We start from the raw sequence: 6,111 nt of genomic DNA on the forward strand, positions 1-6,111 counted from the left end.
TCATGTTTGCCCATGACCCCCATGTGCCCCCTCTGGGTGCCCCCCTTTCCCCAGCTGTGGGTGCGGAGCTTGGTTGCCAGATGAGCTGGTAATGATCGTAATCTGCTAATTGAGAGGAATCTAATTACCCAAAGAGAATGGGGGGGTAGGGTGTGGGTGGGAGGGAGGAGGGGGTCCTGGCAGCAGGCTGGGGTGGCAGGCGGCAGGGTGCAGGGACCTTGTTGTCAGCACCAGGGTCTGGGACAGAGCCCAGGATTTCATAGCCTCGCAGCCGGGCAGTTAGGAGGAGGTGCTTTCTCAGGAGCTGGGCTGAGGGGTATGTGGGGGATTGGGCTGCTGTGACCTCCCAGCCCCGTGTGAGAGCCTGCGGGAAAGGAGCCGGGTTTTAGCCGTCCTGGCCCGCAACCTGCCTTGACTCACTCAGCCTCTTTCCCACCTCCTGTCCCTGCCTCCAGCCCAGGCCTTCCATTATCTGCCTGGGGTTCGGAGGGGGCAGCAGATGCCTACTCTGGGCCTGGGGTCAACTCCCTAAGGAAGAAGCCGGGAGAGGGATGGGCTCCGGGGCCAGGGACTGGGTCCCTTCTCTGCCCTCCCCCCAATCCTGACCCTTCTGTTCCAAGTGGTTGGCAGAGGCCATGGCAGCTCCATCATAAATATGATAATTTAATTATTTTCTCAGCAAAACACCGTGAAATCCAATAAGTCTGTGTCAGGCCCTGGCCCCCGGGACCCCCCTCCTAGGCCCAGTGGGGGCGGGGAGAGGCCCTGGAAGGGGAAAGGGTCAGCATTTGAAGTGGGGGGTGGTTAGTGTAGCTGAGATCTTTGTAACATGCCCCCTCCCATCAGGCTGATGGAGTCCCTGCTGTGTGTTCAAGCGAGGGTGGGGGTCTCAGAAGGGGCTGTAACACCCTCCACCCCTCTCCAGCCCCAGGAAGGACCTAGGCCCCATCCACCTCTGAGGGCACAGCTCAGGGCCCAGGATTTGGGGGCCCCCTTCTCTGCCACCTCTAGGTGCTCACCGGCCCTGTAGGGCTAAGAGGGTGCTGGCCCCCAAAGGGTTTGAGGAGGGAGAAGGAAAGGAACCGGGTGGGAAATGGGGGATGAGCGGGGGAAGGGATGCGGGGGAGGGGTGCGCTCCTGCCATTAGTGCTTTTTTAGGTTTCCAGAAAAAGATTATTCTGTAAAATCAGCGAGGGGGAGCTAGCTGGGGGCTGGGGAGGGGGGGGCAGGTCCCTGGCACCGAGCTGGATGGGGCGACGGGAGGAGGGCTTGGGACGGGGACTGAGCTTGGAGAGAAATCTGGATGGGCTTCAGGAGCCAGCGAGGGGGAGAGGCCGAGCCAAGAACACAGCCTGGGGGGAGGCTGGCGGGACCGGTGGGGGCGGGGCCGTCCTCGCCCTCCCGTGCCCCCGGCGGGGCTGACCGGCCCCCCCGCGTCTGCGTCCCCTCCCCCCGGCGCTTAGCAGCCATTATCGGGGGAGCAGATTGCAGCCCCCTCCCCCTCCCCGGGAAGCAGGCACAGCTGGGGCCCCGCCACATCTGCCGCATCAGCACGGAGCACAGCTGGGTGTGCCCAGAGCCGCGCGCCCCAAAACACAAAGGGGAGGGCGGGGGCCAAGGAGAGCCCAGACCCCGGAGACAGACACACTGACACCTCTGCCAACAGACACGCTCCTCGAGGCGCAGCTACACCCACCGCCACGCACGCGCTGCCTCGGTGCCGACGGGAGAACTGACAAACACGCAATTACTCGGCCCCGCCCGCCGCCCCCGCTCCCTCCCCGCCCCTCCTCCCCCTCCCCGCCCGGCGGGCTCCCCTCCGCTGCCTCGGCCCCCCGCCCCCCGGCTCCGGTGGAGGGAGCAGGGCCCCCCAGCGCCGCACACCTTCCGGGGCAGGTGGCGGGCAGGTGGCGAGGGCCCGAGCCCTGGGCGAGCCCCTGCGCACCCCACTCCGCGCCCGGACGCCCCTCGGAGGCGCTGCCTGGGGCCGGGCGCTGGGGGGACCGCCCGGGCCGCGCCCCCGACTGAGGCTCCCGCCACGGCGTTCCCCGGGCCGCCTCGAGGGGGCGCCGCGGGCCCGGTTCTCTGGCCGCCCAGCGGGCACCCTCCGCGGGGCCCCGCCACCCTCGCACGCGCGGGCGCGGGGGTCGCCAGGGACGACGAAGTCCCCGTCCCCGGGGGAGGGGGCCGGCCGGGAGCCCCCCGTTTCCGCTCTCTGCCAGGCCTCGCCGCCCCCTGCCCCGAGTCCGTCGTGCCCCCTGCCCAGCCCCCCGCCGCCGCCTTCCTGGCCCCCGCCCCTGCCCCTCGGAGCTTTAATCCCTCCTGCTGCTCCGCCGCCTTATCTGCTCCCAGCAGCTTTCACTGCTGCAAAGCCCTCTCCCCCTCCTTCCCTGGATCTTCTCCCCCTCCTTCCCGGCTCCCTCTTCTCTCTGACCAGCACCCCCACTCCCAGCCCGTCTCTGCCTCTCAGGCCCCCAGATGACACCAAACTTGCACCCCGGTGCCCTCTGCCCTCTCCCCAGGCTCTGCCCTGAGCTCGCCGGGCGCCCGCCCACTCCCGCACTGGTCTCTTGCCCCCCAGCCCGCCCCCACCGGCCCCCCAGACTTGGGCACTTTCTGCGGAGCCGAGAGGTCTCCTCTCCCACCCTCCTTCCTCCTCCCTGGTCCCCTCCAGCTCCTCGGCTCGCCGCCCGGGGTCTTAGGCCCGGTGCCCCTCAGCCCCAGCGATCTGTGGCCCCGGCTCGGCGTCCCCAGGAGGGGACGGGTCAGGCCGGCGGCCCCGGCAGGGCAGGGGTGCGGAGCGCGGGCCGGCAGGGGGGCAGGGCGCGGCGGTGGGACGCTAACCCTCTTCTGCCGCCTCACATCACGTCCCGGCCTCCCCACCCCCTTCGCTGGAACTCTCATTAACCGCTTCTCCTGCCTCGTCCGCGGCATAAATAACCCAGATAAATCAGCCGCCGTCCGCCCCCCGCCCCTCGGCCCCCGCACAGCCCGTTTGTCACCGCTGCTCGCTCACCAGCCAGGCCTGGCCCAGTCCCGGCCTCCGTCCCCCCACCTCGTCCCTTCCCGCCCACATCTGTCCCACACTAGCTCATCCCTTGGTCCCCACCGCACCGGAGCCAGGGCCGGGACAGGTGTCTGGGCGGGGAGGGGTGGCAAGGAGGTGTCCCCTCTGGGAGCAGGGGGAGGCTGGGGACTCCCTGCAGGAGAACGCTAAGAGTTTGGGGGTCACGTCATCTAGGAGTGGGCCACCCAGGAGGGGAGGCTGGGGCCCACACAAGGTGAGAAGGGGCAAATGCAGGCCACGTGGGGGGTCCCTCTGCTGGGAAAACAGGCGAAGTCCCAAAGCAGGGGAGGGGATGGTGGCAGGAAGGACCTTGGAGGCTCCCTTCGTGGGTCCTCCAGGCTGGATCACGGGAGGCCTCCGGGTCTGCCTTTGGGGCATCTTGCCCAAATAAAATCTGCCCCTTCCAGGAGAGCCCTCCTGGCCTCCCTGTTACCTGCCCCCCTTCTGCCCCCCCATTCCCATACTCTGCCTCGTCTGGCTGTACAGACGACACTCTGCCCGTGGTCCATCCACCACCAGGTCCATCCACCACCATCGGGGAGCCTTGTCCACCCTCCAGGGGGTGGCGGTGGGTGGAGAATTGGACTGGGAACAAATCTTGGGAATGGGGACAAGTGGAGAGCAGAGGGAGCCTGATCCTGCAGCCCCCTCACCCCGTGCCTCTCCCACGCCCCACACCCCTTCCCACCCCGCGTCCCTCACGCACCCCCCCCCTCCGCTCACACCCAGCTCAGCCCTGGCCAAGCACACTTGGCCCTGATGCTCACTGCAGGGGGGCAGCTGGTCCCAGGGGAGTAGGTGGGGGAAGCCAGGAGGGGACCGGGAGCTTGGGCGCAGGGCTGGGGGTGGGGGTGGGGAAGAAGCTGGGCCGGGCCCCAGGGACCAGCTGGGCAATGAGCCGGGGAAGCAGCCGGGAGGCTAAATGAGGGAGATTATCACCCAACTGCAGCCGGGCAGAGAGGGAGGCAAGCAGGGGAGCGGGGAGAGGGAGGGGGGAAAGGACGGGGGGCCAGAGGGGAAGGGGTGTAGGGGGGCAGGGGAGACTGCAGAGGGAGGCACAGGGTGGGCAGAGGGGATGTGGGAGGGGACTCCCACCAAGCATAACCGGATTCCTAGGGGTCTGGAAGTCTGGATGATGGGGACCTGGGGACGATTGGAGACTGGAGACAGCTGGCGTGGGGCCGGTGGGGGTGAGCGCAGTTAACTGCTGCTCCACTTCCCCATGGCCTGGAACTCCCCTCCCCCGCATCCCCCCAACTTCATTCCTTCAGAGGCTTCCTGCCCGGCCCTCCCTCCGCAGGAAAGAGGGTGTGATTTGGGCTGTAGAGGGAGGCCGGTAGGTTTGGGGAGTATGACCCTGTGACCCTGGTGGATCACAGGGCAATTTAGGGACATGCATTGAGCCCGGGGTAGCAATGGAGTGCTGGGGAGAGCTTAGGGGGCAGCTCCCCGCTTTCTTGGCAGAGCCCCAGACTAAAGTAACCTTAAAAAAGCAATTAAATCACCTTTAAAAAAAGAAAAACCAGTAAAGAAAAATCAATACTAGGAGAAAGGGGAAGAGAGGCTGGGGGAGGAGGTGGGGTGGGAGTGTTAGAAGGGTCTGGGAGTCTGGGGGGCTGGCGGGCAGAGCGTGGCAGGGGGCCACCCGGGTCCGGGGCACTGTCTGTGGTCACCCAAGGCTATGGGTGCTGACTCAGCAGCTGCTTCCCATGCCATCCCCTTTCCCCTCTGGGCCCCTGCCAGTGGGAGCCCTGACCCCAGGGGGTCTCATGTTCCCAGCTGGGGAAGCCCAGCCACAGGGCCCCGAGGAAGCTACTTTGAGGACGGGCCGGAGGCAGCCGCAGCAGAGCACTGACGTGGCCGGGGCCAGGGCTTGGTGGGCTCCGTGCTGGGCTGACCGGTGACCCGTGGGGCCTGAGCTGGCCTGGCCACCGGGGTGGGCAGTGACTCCCCACTCCCCAGGGTGGCCACCTCTTGGCCCCTCCTCTGGGTCCAGGCGGGGGCTGCGACTGGCAGGGCAGGCCTGACGCAGGGGAGGGGTGGCCTCTGGGTAGCGGGTGGACCTGGGGCTCTAATCCCCAGCAGCTGCCGTTTCCCTCAGATCGATTCCCTTCTCACTTTTTTTTCAGCTGCTGGTTCCGCGGCTCGGATCGATGGAGCCGCCTCCCCCGCCCCTCTGAGCTTCCTCTCCCTGCTGCTCATTAGCGCCCCGATTAATCAGCCCCCCCTTTCGTTTGGGGGACAAGTGCTTCCTCCCCCGTGAGGGCTCATGGTCTCACTCAGGGGGCCCCCCAGAACACAGGCTGCTCCCGGTGACCACCCCGCCCTGCGGGCACCCAGGCATTTCCTCCCCCTGGGCTGCCAACTGGGGCCCCACCCCCGCCCGCAATAACGGCCCACGTGCCTGCTTCCCCACCGCCGGCGAGCCAGCCAGGGCTCCCCTGCCCTACTCGGCGGGGCCCCCCCCTTCTGCCTCTGGGATAGTGCTCCCTCCCCTTGGAGCCCAAACACTTCTCCTCCCTCCCAGATCCCTGTGTGGGCTCTTCCCCTCCCTCCTTTCCACACCGTCTCCCCACCCCTTCATACCTCTTCTCTGCACCCTGGCCTGTTCACCCCACACACACACACCCCCCGCAACCCCCAGCCAGGCTTGGCAAGGGATCTGGAAAACGTGTAGGGTTAGCCAAGTGGCCATAGGTGTGCAAGTCAGCCAGGGTGTCCTCTGTCCCAGACCCACAAGTGACTGAGTTTGGGGGGATGGGGAGGGGGCGGCCAGCATCCCAGGGTGCGCAGGGGTACAGTAGATGTTGAAGTTGGGAGCAATGCTCCAGGGAAGCCACGAATCTTGGTGGAGTCACGGATGTCCCCTTGTCTGCCTTGCCTGCCCTCCTCTGCACCCCCCCTCATTCAAACAAGTGGCTCTCTCAAGGAGTTTCTGGAAGCCGCTGTGAGTGGGGCAGTGGGGGCAGACGGTGGTGGCCAGGTGCTGGGGTTCAGGAGTCAGGGAGGTGGGGGATGGCGTTGGCTGACCCTTCCGGGGCGTG

This window comes from Vulpes lagopus, chromosome 22 (assembly GCF_018345385.1).
Source record: "Vulpes lagopus strain Blue_001 chromosome 22, ASM1834538v1, whole genome shotgun sequence".
In the NCBI taxonomy this organism is placed as follows: Eukaryota; Metazoa; Chordata; class Mammalia; order Carnivora; family Canidae; genus Vulpes; species Vulpes lagopus.